Below are 16,531 nucleotides of genomic sequence, written 5' to 3' on the forward strand. Positions count from 1 at the left end.
TTAGAGTCAAGGTTGGAGAGCACAAGTCAAGGTTAGTTAGAGTCAATGGGGGAGGGGGAGTGTGGAGTCGAAGATAACACAAAGGTTCTTAGCCTCACATGTAGGAGCTGGAAGAGGGCCAAGGGAGGCTGGCCAGAGAGTTGTGGGAAAGTGAGGTGCAGGTGTGCTGATGAGGAGGATCTCTGTCTTACTGTCATTCAGGCAAAGATCATTGGTGGCACGCCACTCCTGGATTGCAGACAGACCCTCAGGGATGAGAGAAGGAGAAGAGGCGGAAGAAGGGAGCCTGAAGCCAAGCTGGGTGTCATCCGCATAGCACTGGAAGTTGGAGCAGAGAGTAGCAATGGGGAGGCCGAGAGATGCCAGGTATTGGTTGAACAAACAGGAAAAAAAGGTTGGACCCCTGGGGAACAAAAGAGGTGGAGAGAGAGATAGAGGAGAAGAAGCACCCCAGTTGGACCTGGGAGGCTCGGTCAGAGATGAAAGAAGTCAGACAGGCCAGAGCCTGTTCAGTGCTACCCAGATTATCATGGACTGGTTGAGTAGGATGGTATGGTTGACCTTGTCAAAGGCAGAAGAGAGATACATTAGGATGAGGACAGAGGGGAGGTTAGAATCGAAGTTGGAGAGCAGGTCCTCATGGATGTTCAGGAGAGCAGTTTCCATGCTTCTGGCTGTTCTGAAGCCAGACTGATGGTCATGCAGGCAACCAACAGATTCAGTGTGAAGATTAAGCTGGGAGATGGCCAGTTTGTTCAATAGTTTGCCCAGGAAAGTTGAGATCGGGCTATAGTTAGCCAGAAAGGAGGGGTTAGCTGAGGGTTTCTTGAGCAGAGGGTGCACAAGAGAGTGCTTAAGGGGGAAGGGAAGGTTCCAGTGGCGAAGGAGTGGTGCAGAAGCCATCCAAGGCTGGAGCAAGGATGTCAATGGGGCCCTTGATGATTTTTGAAGAACAGGGAAGAATCTGCTTAGATGAGGTTTTCATAGATCGGACTTGTTTACAAACTTTGTCAGGGGAGAAGGGAGGAAAGGCAGCTAAGGGAAGGTGGGGTGGCTGCAACAGGGGCCAGCGGAAGAGGAGAGAGTGGTGGGAGGAGCAGGAGAAGTAGAGATGGAGGACAGGATGTCATGGGTTTTAGAGAGGAAATTAGAAGCCAGGGCCATACAGAAAGCCTGGGATGGGATAGGGAAGGTAGAGACTGCGGAAGGATTGGCCTGTTCCTTGCAGATTTTAAAGAGTTCGGCCGAGTTTTTAGATGCTGCCAAAACGCAGGCTTGGATGTGAGCTCTCTACTAGGTAAGGACAGAGAGTCTGTAATGCCTTTGGAGCAGGTAGCAGGCCAGTTTGTCAAAGGATGTACAAAATGCCAACCATTTCCTCTCAGCCATCCTACACTTGAGTTTAAGCATGATGAGGTCAGAATCGTACCAGGAGTTGCACTTGATTTTAAGCTTCGTGCGGATCCTCATGACAGGGGCAAGTACATGAAGAGTATCAGAGATTGCAGAGTGGAGCATGGAGATGGCTATGTCATGGTGTGTGTCAGCCAGAGGTGCAGGAGGGGGAGAGAATGATGCGGCGAACGCCTCAACTGACACACGCTTCATCGGTCATATGACTGATAAACTGGGTGCCAGTTTGGGGGTAGGATTGGCTTGGGGGGTAGTGAGCGAAAGATGAGAGGAGAGGAGAAAGTGGTCACTCCAGGAGAGATGAGTGGTGAGACGGTTATAGAGGGGGAGGTCTGAGGAGATCAGAACATCAAGAGTGTGCCCTGCAGAGTGAGTCAGGCTAGAGGGAAGAATAGAGAGGGTTCCTTGGTAAGTGAAGCATCTGCAAAAGTGACACATGCATTCCCATTTTCTTATTGGCAACTGGCATGGGCAACTCCATCTTTAAAAAGTGACATCTACTCACTTCATTAAGGAAGCTAGTGTACAACAACAGTACAATAAAGCACACATCCAGACTTGCAATTCCATTGGCTTCCTGCAGTCCACATTTCTCTTCCTCGACGTTTCAGTTATATACTACCGTACCAAACAAAACTCAGTATGCAAGATCACAAGAGTCCTGTATTGTATTGCACTGCATCACAATTAAGCCAGGCCTGAAAATGCATATTAGTTTATGCCTCTGCTCAAAGCAACTGATCCCACATTACAAAACCAAAGGATTGAGGTATGGGGAAATGGCCTTCAGGAGTGAAGAGGGTAAATCTGAGTGTCCCTTCCCTCTCGATGGGGCCCCCAACCGGAAGAAGCACCCCCGACAGAATAACCCTCGACCGTATGAGGTTGCACCAATCCCCACCGCTCCCAGCATAAGCACACACCACGAATGATATCCAGCCACCCGACCATACAACCCTGCGGTGGTATGAGCTCTATCCAATCCAAGCATCGACTCTGGAGATGGTTATATGGACTGAATTGATTGACGTTCCCACAAGCCATGCTGCAGGTCGTTAGAGACGCCATGGCGACACAGTCGCGTTAGACAGGAAGCACACGTGCAACCTGCACAGTCAGGACACTCAGACACCAATGCACACGAAGAACATACGCGTCCAGTTCTATGACTAAGATGACACACATCCTGTCTGCATGTTTGTTTTTTTGCCACATAGGCTCGCTAGAGCACCGTAGAAACGTAAGACGCCAGAAGAGCTTGCGTATATGCTTGCAGATGCTACACTCTATTAACCATATGGATGGACAGGTGCACTTAAGGGACCTGACCAACCATGACATGCCTTTAACCTATGGACAATTATGTTGAATGAATAACTGGAGCTGAAATAGGCCTCAGACAAATCCAGCACACTAGAATCCTCTCACAGAAACCCTGAAGCTGCAAGTTGCTGTGCAAGCAGAATAGCCCTGGCAGGGACTGCCAAGGCCACGGTGTTGCATGTGACATTCCACACTCACCGGGCCACGGTGGGCCCAGCTACAGGGGAGAATATCCCAAGGTACAATAAAAATCAAATCAAAGTAATTTGGCCTCACCAGCAGTCTCCTCTCACGTGATCCGGCCGACCTGACATGATGCCAAGAACCGCAAAAAAGAACAGCAAAAATGTATACTTGGCCTCAGTGGATCTATCCCAAGCATTTGACTCAGTCAACAGACAGAAGCTCTGGTCTAAATTAAAAGATTGGGGATGCCCTTCTGACTTGCATGAGGCCATTGAAGCACTACACTCCGACACTAGTATTCAAATAAAGCTAAACCATCGGGGGGACCTGACAAGCCCCATAAAAACAGGAGTGGGCCTTAAGCAAGGCTGCCGCCTAGCACCAGCCATGTTCAATTCGTACACTTCTGATATGGGCGATGCATTCAAGAATATTAGGTGCTTCCCACCGTCCATCTCCGGAACCGCAGTCAACAGATTGTTGTATGCTGATGATGCCATACTCCTCAACGAAACTCCGATCGGACTTCAGCGTCAATTGGACACCTTGGCTTGCTTGTTATCATCTAATGACCTTCGAGTAAATGCCTCTAAATCAGTGGGGCTGGCTTTTGGGAACCCGAAGAATAAGACCTCTAAATTCAAGGGTTGGTACATAAATGGAGACAAAATTCAAAAAACAACTGAAATGATCTACCTGGGAACATCTATCAATGTGAGCAACAGCGACGCCCCTAGAAAAGTATGCTTGAGACGCAAAGTAAAGATGCTGTCTGCCTAGGCAAGATTGATTAAATCTAGATATTGTAAATTCTCACTGACCTCTGTAAATACCTTTTAATGCATGAAGGCAGTCCCTATTCTGACCTACGGGGCTGAATGCACACTCCAGTTGAGTTGGAAGCTGTGGAAAACCCTAGAGGGTCTTTTTTGGAGATCTGTACTTGGGCTTCCGAACTGTAAACCGATAGCAGTGACACGAAAAGAACTAGGTCTGACTTCTCTAATCACCTGTATGACCTGTGAACGTTATCCTTCTATCGGAAATGCCTATTGCCTCCGTTTGAACGTGGCTTTATGTTACTTTGGCAGGCGTTCAAGATGGAAAGAGAGCAACTACTTGTGGAATGGGGCAAGAAATGTGTGGGTCTACTAAAATCAATTGACACAACAGAGACACTACTCATCGAAAACCCAGATTATGTTAAAAAGCGACTGTATGAGTATGACTAGATAGAGACGCTGGAGCTTGCACTGTCGTTCAAACTCTAAGGAAAATAATGTGTAGCACAAAGCAAACGAGGAACGGTTCCTACATATTTGAGTACGTTTCCTTCAGCAGCCTTGCGCCAGCAATTCTTAAAATTGCGACTCAGCATTCTTCCAACAAAGGAGATCCTTAAAGTAAGGAAACGCGAAGGCACAAGAGATTATGCATGCAGGCTTTGCGGACATAAAATGGAATCACTCCGCCACATCTTCATGAACTGTCAGGATGTGGATCATTTTCGACGCAGCCTTTTATGCAGATTCTTTGCAGATAACCGAACTCTAACCAAGAAAGACATTTGGTTATTCTTGCTGCAAGGGACTAAGCTATCTCTGACATTTGCTCTATTAAAGCTAGTGTCAATCATTATTGTCAAACTTGAAGAAAAAAAGAGAGCCTAAATTCGTTTGGACTATCTATTTACTCCATGGTATTCTTTTTCACCATTTTTTATTCTCTCCCTCTACTTGTATTCTTTTGGTGCGTCTTGCAGCTTTGTCTTTGTCTTTTTTCTTACCGGATCTTCCATTTTTTTCTCATATTAATTGGATGACTCTCTTTTTCTTATTGCTAATTCTGCTAATTATTGATTTCAACAAGCCTATGTAATGGCAAAAAGTTTATATTGAAACTAAATGCTAATAAAAAAAAAAGAACAATATTCAGGTAACAATTTTTAGGGAAGGTCCAAGTACACCACCTGACACCGTATCCACCACTAACAACGTACACTATATGTTCATAAACTGGACCTACCACTCTGGGAGCCAACCTGGAGTGGTGTTAGGTTCAGGGATGGGTTTTTGACAAGTGACACTGATTGTGACGTCAGACCTGTACAAAAGGGGCTTGCAAGCCCAAAATTGGTGAGATGTGCCTGGACTGGATTTTGCTCCATGCGTGTGATCCCTGCTTGTTTGTCATAATAAAACCGCAGTAACCCTTTTCTCCTTGTGTGGACCTCGACTTCTTTGGGACATTGGAAGGAGTTTGGGCCTTCTGAGAGCTGGAGGTCCGCAGACCCTAGGTACGGCTCTGCCGACCCCAGAAACTACCCTAACAGGAGCATCATTGTAGCATGGTTTTCTTCCACCCACTGGTATCTATGGATGCATCCTTGCAGTGGCATATCACCAAGTCATATCCAAGGCTATCACTGGGGGTATTACCTACTTTTGGCAAATGACACTCTCGCCAACTTTTTTTGCCACATTTTCTACCACTTTTGTTCTGCAAAAATACAGATGGTAAGTTTTGGTAAGGTATATAGAAGTGGTAGAAAAGGCGTGGTGCAGGGGGTCTCCGGTGCATTTTGTGGCAAAAGAAGTGGTAAAATTGGTTAAAGATTTTGTCCAATGTGTAACTGGGAGAAAATAAATTGAAACCGTCATAGATCCTCGCTGTACAGAGGAATCCTCCCCGTTCTGTAATAAGTCCCCAGTTTCCTAAATGCCTCGATAGCCAAATGCACATATAATCTATGAGGCATAAGTGAATTTTTCGACTACATTCCACCATCATATTCTTTTTCATCCTGAAAATGATTATTATTAAAAATGAAAGTACCGGGTGTAGGCACTATCCAGGCTCCAAGCTATGCAAATAGTTTTTATAGAAAAGGCTAGAAATTGATTCTGTGCATTTCAATAATCTTTCTGCTGGACATGCAATTTTATGGCTCTTCTTGATAATTTACATTTTTATGGTACCAAGAAGGAGCCAAGAATATGAAGAAGCTTTTTGGAGGAACTTAACAGCTCGTTCCGGCCAATGAAATTGACAGTGATTTCATGCCACATGCAGATTGCCTTTTAAGCGTTACAGTCATTGCTGAAAACGGAGACTTGAACCAATCAAAAGCAGTGACTCAGACAACGTGCTCATCACCACTTGCCACGGCTTCAAAGTGAGACCAGTCATGGAACGACCGCTATCATTGTACACCCCCTAAGAGCAGCATCATTTATTAATATACTAATTTATCGGTGCTTTATAAGGCACTGGCTGCAGGCCTAGCTGCTTTATAGCTCCTCGATGCAAGCTGGTGAGTGTAGTATGGGCAGCTTACCCGCCTTTGTAGGAATCTGTTTTTCAATGCAGGAAACTAGAGGAGGGGCCCTCCTTTGTGTTTATTTTTTTGTGGAGTGCTCTCTGCAAACGTTGTTTACCTAACTGTATTGGTGTGTGAGATTTCTCCCAGAATTTAGAGCTTTCAAGATGGGACGTCATTTCACCAAAACACAACCGGTGGCGGATGTGGCACCACTCACCTGACATAGCTCTCAACCATTTGTGTTGCAAAGGCGGGTGAAATCACCCGATTTTGTTTTTGGCGGGTGAGACGCCCATTGGAATGAATGGGCGTGCAGGAGGCTTGGCGGGTGACACCCGCCAAAAGCGTGTGAGTTGAGAGACTAGACAGGAAGTGAGATCCGGTGACTTTTGACGTGCATTATCCCAGTGGAAGTGTATTCAAACAAACATTTACCTTGGTGACATCACAGAACGTCTCATCACTAATGGAAACAATTCCTAAAGTGGGCAAAAATAAATAAAATAGTACATCATTTCTTGGGTAAACGAAACATTATGTCTGGTAACAGTCACATTTCAATTAGGGTTCTGTCATGATGGGCTTTGTTTCCAGTCGTGATATTTTAGGGGTTTAGCTCACAGAACTGGCTCACCTTACTTGAATGCTTGTGTGGGAAGCTGAATATTTGTCATTGACTTATTTTTAATATATATATTCCATACATATATATTCTGCTTTCACATTTCCGGTGAACGATTTGTTTTAAGTCATTTAAACGCAAGGTTCAACATTTGGTTGTGAGGCTGAATGTTTAGTATAAACAGACGCTAACACCAGCGTGATAGAAAACTTTAAGGGGGGAGGGGGAGAAGAGAGGATCTTATTTGGAAAGTTATGTCTTAAGCTGCTTTCTGAAGGCATTCAAGGACAGTTAGTCTCGTAAATGGCCAGGCAACTTGTTCCAGAGAGTGGGTGTGTAAATGGGCAGGCAACTTGTTCCAGAGAGTGGGTGCGTGCACCAGGAAGCTGACACCACCTGCTCTAGACCACTTGAACCTAAGCGTGACTAGGCAATATTTGTAGGAAGTTCTTGTAGGTCTTGCTGAAGAATTATTTTTTATTTTCTCTGCTAGGTAGTGTGGTGTATCGTTCAATAGACAGCGGTGGGTGAGGTACATAATCTTAAAGTTAATTAATTCTGTCCTTGGCTGGGAGCCTGTGGGCGGTTTTTCCAGCCTCAGAAATATGGTCCCTTTTGTCAATGTCAGGTGCCACCGCGAGGGCGTTGTTTTGGATTGGTTGAAGTAATGCAAGTTCTTTTTGCAAATGCCACAGATTAGGGAATTGCAGTAGTCCAGTTTCGACTCTACGAGTGCTCGGGCAACTTCGAGTCGGTTTGTAGGGGTGTAGGGTTTGTAGGGTTGCTTGTGTTGATAAGCTTAATGGCATAGGCAGGCGATGAGGTAATGTGGTTGACCTGGCGAGACATGGTCAAAGAGGAGTCGAGGTAGACGTCAAGGGCCTTGACCGAGGAGGCAATGGCAATGTTGTGGCCATCAATAATGAAAGACTTGTAAGCCTGGGGTAGTTTTGCAGGTGGGCAGGGAGCTTGAGAAGAAGCTTTGTTTTTTCATTATTGAGGCAGAGGCTCTGCGTGGCCATCCAGGAGTGGATAGCTTTGTAGATGGAATTAATGTTGAGGGTGTCCTTAAGGTGGTCGCCAGTGAGGGGGATGAGAATCTGAGTGGTGACAGTGTAGTTTTTGTAAGAGATTGCAAGGAGATTGAGATGTTCGAACAGGGGCTTTGTATATACATTGTAGAGGGTGAGTGAGACACAGGAGCCTTGGGTTACACCTCATGATGTGGCCTTTGGTTTGGCAGCAGTCTCTCCAGTAAATACTCAACAGGATCTATCAGCCAGGAATGAGGTGACCCATTTGGTAGCTTCCATGGAGAAGTGGGCTGAGGAGGTAAGTACACAACTCAGGATCTCATCGTCTATGAGGTTGAACGCCACTGCAAGGTCAAGCAGTAAGGACAAACAAAGGGTGCCCTGGTCATTGGCGTAATCAAGCTGTTTTTTTTTAGATCTAGGAGGGATGTTTTGGTTCGGTGCTTTGATCAGAAACATGATTCACGAGTCCCCAGAATGTGGTGGTTTTCGAGGAGGGAATGTATTTGTACGTAGTCAATTCTGCCCATGATTTTCAAGAGGAAGGGGACTGTTGTGATGGGTTGATAGTTTGTAGGGATGACAAGGTCGAAGGTAGGTTTTTAAGCAACGGTGAGATGCAGAACTCTTTTAGGGTGGAATGGATGGTACAGCAGGCAAAGGAGGAGTTGATAATGGTGGTAATGAGCGGAATTAAAGGGTCAACACATTCCATGAGCAAGGAGGATGGGCATATATCCCCCTTGCAATGGGATGGTTTGAGCCCAGCAATGATGTTGGCAAGGGCAGATGTGCTAATCAGATGAAACTTGAAGGGCGGGATGTCACTTTGGGCTGGAGGAGGTGAGGGACAGGCAGCTGGCATTAAGGATCATTTGGCATTTATTTTAGCTTTTAGCTGTGTGATTTTGCCTGTGAAGGTGTATTGGATCGTGTTGCACCAGGCATTGTCTTTCAAGATGGTGGAGGGTGGCTAGATGGAAGTTTCCAGTTCCCGGAGAAAGGAAAAATGTTCAAGAGAACTAGAGGGGGTGTTGGAGATTCATTCATTATAGGTAGTTGCTTCTGAGCTCAGAATACACTGTTTGCAGTGGAGGGACAGTTTATGAAGGTTAGTTCTGTTGGCCAAGGTGTTTTTTTTGTGCCAAGTGGCTTCAGCTGCTCTTTTTGCAGCTCAAGAGGTGCAGATGTCTGGGGTGAACCAGAGTTGAGTTGAGTTGGATTCTTGAGCTTCTGGCTTCGAGGGGTGCCAGGTGCTCAATGGTCTTGTGGAGCAAGGAATTCTAGTGATCCATCAAGGATGTGGGACCTGAATGGAGGGGAGTGGAAGGTTGATGATCAGGATGATGTTGCATGAGCTGCAGGCCATCGTGCTGGATGTGGCAGGCTCTTCCTTACGGGATTTGTTGGTGATAGGTATGCTGAAGGCGATGGTGTGGTTGTCCAACTATGGGCATGGCCAGTAATAGAGGATGGAGATGTTGCTTGTGTGGTCCAACAGCCAGTGAAGGAGGCGGTCGTCAGAGTGAGTTGGCTCTATGATGAGTTGGATGGAGGCAGAGGCTTCTGTGTCAGTGGGGTCACTGGACCCCGGGCTAAGGTTGCCTAGTACGAGATGTTGTGTAGAAGGCTTGAGGTTGGACGGGATTAGCTGAGTGAGGTCATCCTCGAAGGAGGTGGTTGGGCCAGGTGGGCCGTAGATGAGGTAAATAGTAAGGGTGGAGTTTTGCAAGCATATTAGTTTTGCCCAATGGTATTCACAGTTAGGGAGCGGGGTGGAGTTAGAGGCATATAGCGCAAGGGAGTCCTTGTAAATAAAGGCCACATCATCGCCTTTTTTATGGATCTTTTGCAAGGCTTAACCAGCGGGGATAGCAATGGATAAGGCTGGGCCGGCAGTGGGGGGTCAGCCAGGTTTCTGTCAGGGCTACAATGTCCAAGTTGTCTGCCGTTCTGAGGTAAAACATTTCATATGGATGCGCAATAACTGACCTGGTGTTGAGGAGGTCACACCGGAGGGGTGGTTTGGCAGGAGGCACTGTGGGAGTGGCGGCATTTCTAGACTGGATTTGGGTGCAAGGTATCACCATGATAGCACGGTGGCAGCTGTGCTTTTACTAAGTGCGCATGATGGGGCCTTAAGTGGTGGGGAGGGGTGGAGTGGGGGTATGTATTAACGTTGGAGATTCGAATTACTGAAGCTGGTGGCTGCGGCTTGAAAGATTGAGGCTGGTGTGGTAGGTTTAGAAACTTGGTGAAGCTTGTGATCTGGCCATGTATGGGGACATACTTTCTGGCAGCGCCATGTTGGTTTTTGATAAGGGAATGTTGTGTAAGGGGGCTGGGGGTTGCGGGGGTCTCCTCCGCTCTCCTTACTCGACAATAATGGAAATCGGTGGTAGCGCGAATGTCCCCTGCATCCCTAAAAAGGAAGGCGGGGGATTAATAAACATTTATAAAAAAAAGGAAAAAAAGCACCCTTGGGGCAGAAGTTCCGCCTCTCAATGGGGAGGTGGAAATCGCGTTGCAGGGATAGAGCCGTGCAGAGGAAAGTCGGCCGCAGATATCAGTGTGGATGGTAGGGGGCTGGAGGGTGAGGGGATAGCGGACGGGGGTGATGTGAGTGATTATTTTGTGATGTGCATAACACATATGCCATTTTCAAATTCAATCTTTTCGTTTATGAAATTATCACGTATATCCGCTAAACTCATCCTCTTGGGGAGACGTCAATCCAGAACATAAGGGCAAGCAACCTGCTGAGCCAAACCTGATTCTGTGACTGCAACATCAGGCCCGAATACCCTTTCTTATTTCTAGTATGGCAGAGGTGAAAGGCCCCTTGCCATCATGAAAACTTTAAAATTTCAAGAACAGCTTGCTTTAGTTAATATGCCAATAGGTAATGTCATACATGCAATGTGAGAGGAAACATCACACCGTACAAGGAATTCCAGGAGTTTCCAATTGATAGACTTCTGTCAAGGTTGGGAAGTTTTCAATGAACACTTCAACTATAAGTGTCACAACAGAAATAATTGGTGATTAGTTAGCAGAAAAAAAGAGTTTGCCTTACTTACTGTTATGTCTGTGTTTTAGTTGTAATGGGACTGTTTGGGCTATCATGGCATCTTGCAGCTTCAGTACACAATGTTTGTCATGGGGTGTTGTGTATAGTATGGTACCTGATTGCAAATGCGATATTTATGTGCACTGGAACATAGAATCAACCTGGAAGCATGAGGTTAGGACACCATATTATCTGGGAAACGTGCAGGTGACATGTCAGGCTGCATGTGAGGATGGACAGTAGAAAGCAACTTGTGGTTCCTTTTCCTGTTAAGTTGTCCTAATGCATTTCAGAAGTTCCTTTTCCCCAATGGCCACTATGTTGGATCTGCACTGTGCTTTCATTGTACAGTGTGGCTGATCATATCCTCCACCTCGGATTGGCCAGTGCTCAGTTTCAAGGTGAGCAGACTAGCGGTGCTGTGAGGAATTCGACCATCTGCACGGTAGGTGTGCGCTCGCATGGACTTTTTTGAAATTTTAAATGAAATTGAATGATGGTAGATCAACCTCTGGAAAATGTGTGGGGCTAATCCGCACACATTTTCCTATGCTCACCGCACGACATATGCACAGACATGTGTACTCTGGGTGGACCCAGCCTACAGACAAAGTCCCTCCTGTCATATTTTAGTTGGGATTTGACAGGTGGAGTACACATTGCACCTCCAGAGTGGGGAGCACCAAACCTTACTCCTTCCATCGCCAGCCTAATTAACTAACAAAGATCCATGGATCCTTCCTGTCCTTTTGTTGAGCCATGTAGCTGGGGGCAGCGCTTCACATACTCACCAGAGAGTAACTCAAACAGGCCCACAATGGGACTTGCTGCAAAGGCTAACCAAGAAGACAGGAAACCCCCAACAACCTTTCATATGCAACTGTGTCACCATGCTGTCAGTTCCCATCCTCCTATCACTTGACAGTGAAATGTCATTTGATGTCATGTCTGGGACTGCGTGTTTACAGTAGTCCCCGCAGGTGGGACCCCATTCAGAAGGTACAAGTGTGTGGATTGATAGAGCCATGAAGTCAGGTCTCTTCACAGCTTCAAGGGAGACCTACCGCTTTAATCAGGAATCACAGAGCTCCATTAACCAGTGAGACCCTTTGATCCACAACAGACAAGTAGATGGGTGGGACGTACTATTACATGTTTTCACCCCTTTTCCTCTTCTGTTGAAAACTACTCTGGTTATGACCTCATACAGGGGATTGATGGTGGGGACCCAGGATCGGTTCATTAAGGTAGGTTTAGCCTACACCAATCACTGTGGTCCATTTGGCTTTAAAAGAGGGCCGAGCCCCTCTTTTGGCAGATCATCGGACCATGGCTGAAGGTACAGTCTGCCTTCCAACTTCCACCAGTGAAGGAAGTTCAGGATCTCCAAGAGGGAAGCAAGAATCTTCCCCTAAACATCTCCCATCGAACAGAGGGAGATTCTGAATCTAGAAGACCCTCCAGAAGCTCCAGAACTGGTACCCAGCCAGCACACAGCATACCTTCCTAGACTCTGCAGCAAGCCTCCTAGGTAGTGCCAAAGAGTCTCTGAACCTGAAGCTGAGGACAATGCAGCTGCCTGCAACACCTGTCCTCCTTGAAGGACAACACAAGCCCAGTGAAGATGCTAGGAGAAGTGTATCAACAAGCATCTACCAACATCTGCCTTAAAGGATATTTTCAAGCCAGTTAAGTTCCTCGAGCTGCAACTGACTGCAACGTTGACCGTTGTTGCGCTACAGTCACTTACAGACTTCCGAGATGCCTCAACCAGTGTTTTGGACCACCAACCAGCACTGAGACAATGATTCCTGACTCTGAGCCACCATGTAGGCCAGCTTGCAGCCGTCCATCCAGCTTTGCTCGTCAAACTGTTTGCCATCTGATACTCGCAGCTGTCTCCCGTCTTGAACTCTGACGGACAAAGTACATTGTGATTCTGCCCCCCTGTTCCTTCTCTGAAGCCCCTAGAGACATTTTAAGAACCATTGCTCCCTTTGTGCTGAAGCCAAGTATCCTTGAACTGTTGTGATTATTTGCTATACCTACTACCCTCCTGTAGGTATCCAGAGTGCATTCCTTTTCCTTCTTTGAAAATCTCTGACCTCTGCATTCCTTTACAGGCTGGGTTTTATTTTGTAGTGTTGCTAGAACTGTCTGTTGTTATAATAATAAAGTAGATATTTGTATACAACGTTGACTGGACAGTCCCTTTTATCATCGGGTAATAATTGTATTTTCGCTGTGTTGCAAACAACGAGTCACAACCTTTTAGAGATAAGCCTGCCATTCCATCCACATTACCAAAATTGGACAAGGAGGTTTATAATTTGCTTGTGTTTCCAATCTGTTCGGATCCTTTCTGGTGTACTAGAGGTGTGGGGCGGATTGATGGTTTAGAAACCGATATTCATCCCTAAACCATTGTTCCCCCAGAAGTTGATTTGTCACAGGTGCCTCACAACTCTTGCAGCAATTTGCAGCAATTTCTAGAATTTGTTGCTTTGTTCTCCAAAAAGCCGTCAGGATTTTGTAACCACTGTTTGAAGCCCACACTCAGCTTCCATACTGCATTCCTCAGTGTGATATTTGTGTGTGGCAATGGAAAGCACCTTCCCTTGCTTTGGATTCTGTGTGAGGATTGCCTGCAAGTATCAGTTTCAGGAATTGTAAGCTACACTTTGTCACATTTCAGAAGCGGTCATCAATATAAAGAGTGGGGCTGTAAAGTTATTTCTTAAATCTCCAGTTTTGGTGAGGTGCTAGCCAGGGTCATAGGTTTTTTTGATTCCTGTTTATTTCAATTCACCCTTCAACTGCATTATTTTATTCCGATTGATGAAGTTTGGGATGATTATTAGGAATCGGACTGGACTGTCTTTGTATTGTGTATGCTTTTGGTTTCATCCGTTTTTTGGCTTTTTGGATAATTAGTGAGTAGTTGTGATGTTATTTCGGCCAGATGTTTTCCAAAAGGATGTTGAGTCTTCACATGATGAAGCCTGATGTGTACCTTGACCTTATTCCCTGGATGGAACCGTCAACAAAGTTTACATTAGACTTTGGCACTATTGCACCTATTAAAGAAGCAGAGTTGTTGGTGGGGCTTTTGGAGCATTGAGATTTTGGTACACATCGTCATGACACATTTATATATACTTCTGGAATTTCTGGAATAAGCAACCTATGACATCTGCTTTCGAGGGTTTATATGCCAGCTCATGGCTATGTAAATCGATTCTTTCATTTTGTGAACTTGTTTCGAGGCCATTGCATAGAACACAGACACACAAAGGAGTGCAGACACAGCAGTGATCTTGATTGCATGTGTCTAACCATACTCCTACTTGGGTAGATTGGCTGGAAACATGGGATTTGGGGGTTCAGTTGTCATCTCCACTGTGTTTTCTAGCTGAGTGCGTTGTTGCTTCTGCCATGAACTAATAGTAACTCTTTTTTTCAAAAGTTTAAAGCTTTTCATAAATGAGCAATACATAAATGAACAATTCATCAAATGACATGAAATATACATCTGGAAAACAGGCATAAATAACTAAATAAAAACAAATTAATTAAATGTGCACTTTTCCCACTGTAATAATGTCCTTTCCATAAAACAGTACAAAGTGGAGGCAAAATGTTTATGAGGGAAAGATTATAATGATTTTTTGGCGTCGATAATTGTTCTGCAGTCAGCCACCCTGAAAAAGAATACAAACTGTGTAAGATCTCCCTCCAAAATAGCCCTTGAGCAGCAGAATCTGGTCATCTTGTGACCATCTTTGAATGCCAATGAAATCATTACTGAAGGAATCAGGAGGCAACTTCCTCGAAGGTTAAAGAGCAGACCGCGTTTATGCATATTCTCAAACCAGCACACATACTGGTCCATAGGGAAATGTAAGTCATGCTTGAAAAGTATCCTCCACCGAGAGCTTCCAGGTCTGAACAGCATGTTGCTGGGCGCTTTTCAGTCAGAGCAATCTCGTGCGTAACAGTGAGGTATCAATATTGACTACTTTTCTTGAAGGTGTGAAAAATAAGACTAGCTCAGCAAATCAAGCCTTTTTTTTAGGTAATATAACTAGGGGCCTTTGAGAAGAACATTCACAGCCATTAAGTCCTGGTTGAGATGAGGGGTTTGATGTGTCTGGGTACTTTTTCACAGTCTATTCCAGGATTACAAAGATGTGTGGCTGGTTAGGTGACTAATATAATCTATGCCAGTGTCTAGGTGCATCAAGTGAGAGGATGCACCCTCCCGTTCCCCAAAGATGCAACACAAACATGTATTTTCATGTACTTTTATCGGGGCTGCTGTTGCATAATCCCAGACTTCAGCGCCATATACACCTGTTTCAATAGCCTTAGCTTGGCAAATGTGCAGCATTGACTCAGAGTTCAATCCGCCCAATCGCCTGCAATAATGAACAATTGCACCATATACTTGAGCCAACTCGGTTGCTGCGCTACTAACGTGGCCACGCCACCCCAGGATATGGCTAAGAACTATTCCTAGATAATGAAATTGGTTGCCCCACTTCAGTCTACAATCTGATGCTGCATTAACAATCATTAATTTGCCTTTGTGCCAGAGTAAGAGGTACTAGTATTTGGAACACGAGTGCGAGCAACGATACAATCAATGCAGCCATTCACAAGTTTCTGTGGCTCACGTAGCATACATTTAAAAAGCCTTGGTCTGAGGTTTGTAATCCTGCAAAAACAAAACGCGTTCTTGGGTTGCACAAGTCTATTCTTGTTAGAAGAAAAGCTGAAGAATTCGTTTTTTTCCCACTCAGATCAATTAAACATGGTCGTTTTTACAGCCACTGCATCCACCGCTCATACTCAAATGGAGTCAACAGTCAGCAGTCAAAGAGATTATTTTCTGTCTTCGGAAGGCTACCACGGGCAGCGTTAAATGTTTACAAAGGTAAGAGGTACCGAAGCGGGACATTTGGCCGTGGGTGTTTTTAAACCGTCCGTTTCGGCTCAGGGGCTGCGCCTTGTGCACAGTTACCCATTTGTCACGGCCTGTTGTCCATGGTCAACAGGGCAAAGGGATCTATCAGCGCCGAATGATCCTTTCATTATATTGTCATCCAAACACTAAGGGCCTCATCATGAGTTGGGCGGTATATACCTCCGGGGCTATTATCGTTACCGCCAAACCCCCTGCGCTATTAGCGCCGGATCATGGGTTTGTCGGAACGGTAATTCCCCATTGGGCCCATTCGGAAATTCCCCATTCCCCATTGGGCCCAATGGGGAATTTTCGGCACAACTACCATTGGTGGTATTACAGCGTGATAATTGCACCGAAAAATCTGCAAATTCCCAGCAGATTTACCCCCAGCTCAGAGCTGGGGGTAAATGCTGCTAAACCCCTGATTTGGCTGACCCTTTAATGTGGCGGTAATAGCATAACTGACACATTTAAGGTTACCGCCAAACTTGCCATGACGCTGAAAATGTAGTGGTTAGGATGACAGTATATTTAAGGAACGCATGCAGAGGCATCACTAGGGGGGGCTGGAGAGGCTAGCAGAGGGTATTTG

The sequence above is a fragment of the Ambystoma mexicanum genome, chromosome 12 (assembly GCF_040938575.1).
Source record: "Ambystoma mexicanum isolate Mex_15411 chromosome 12, UKY_AmexF1_1, whole genome shotgun sequence".
NCBI lineage: Eukaryota > Metazoa > Chordata > Amphibia > Caudata > Ambystomatidae > Ambystoma > Ambystoma mexicanum.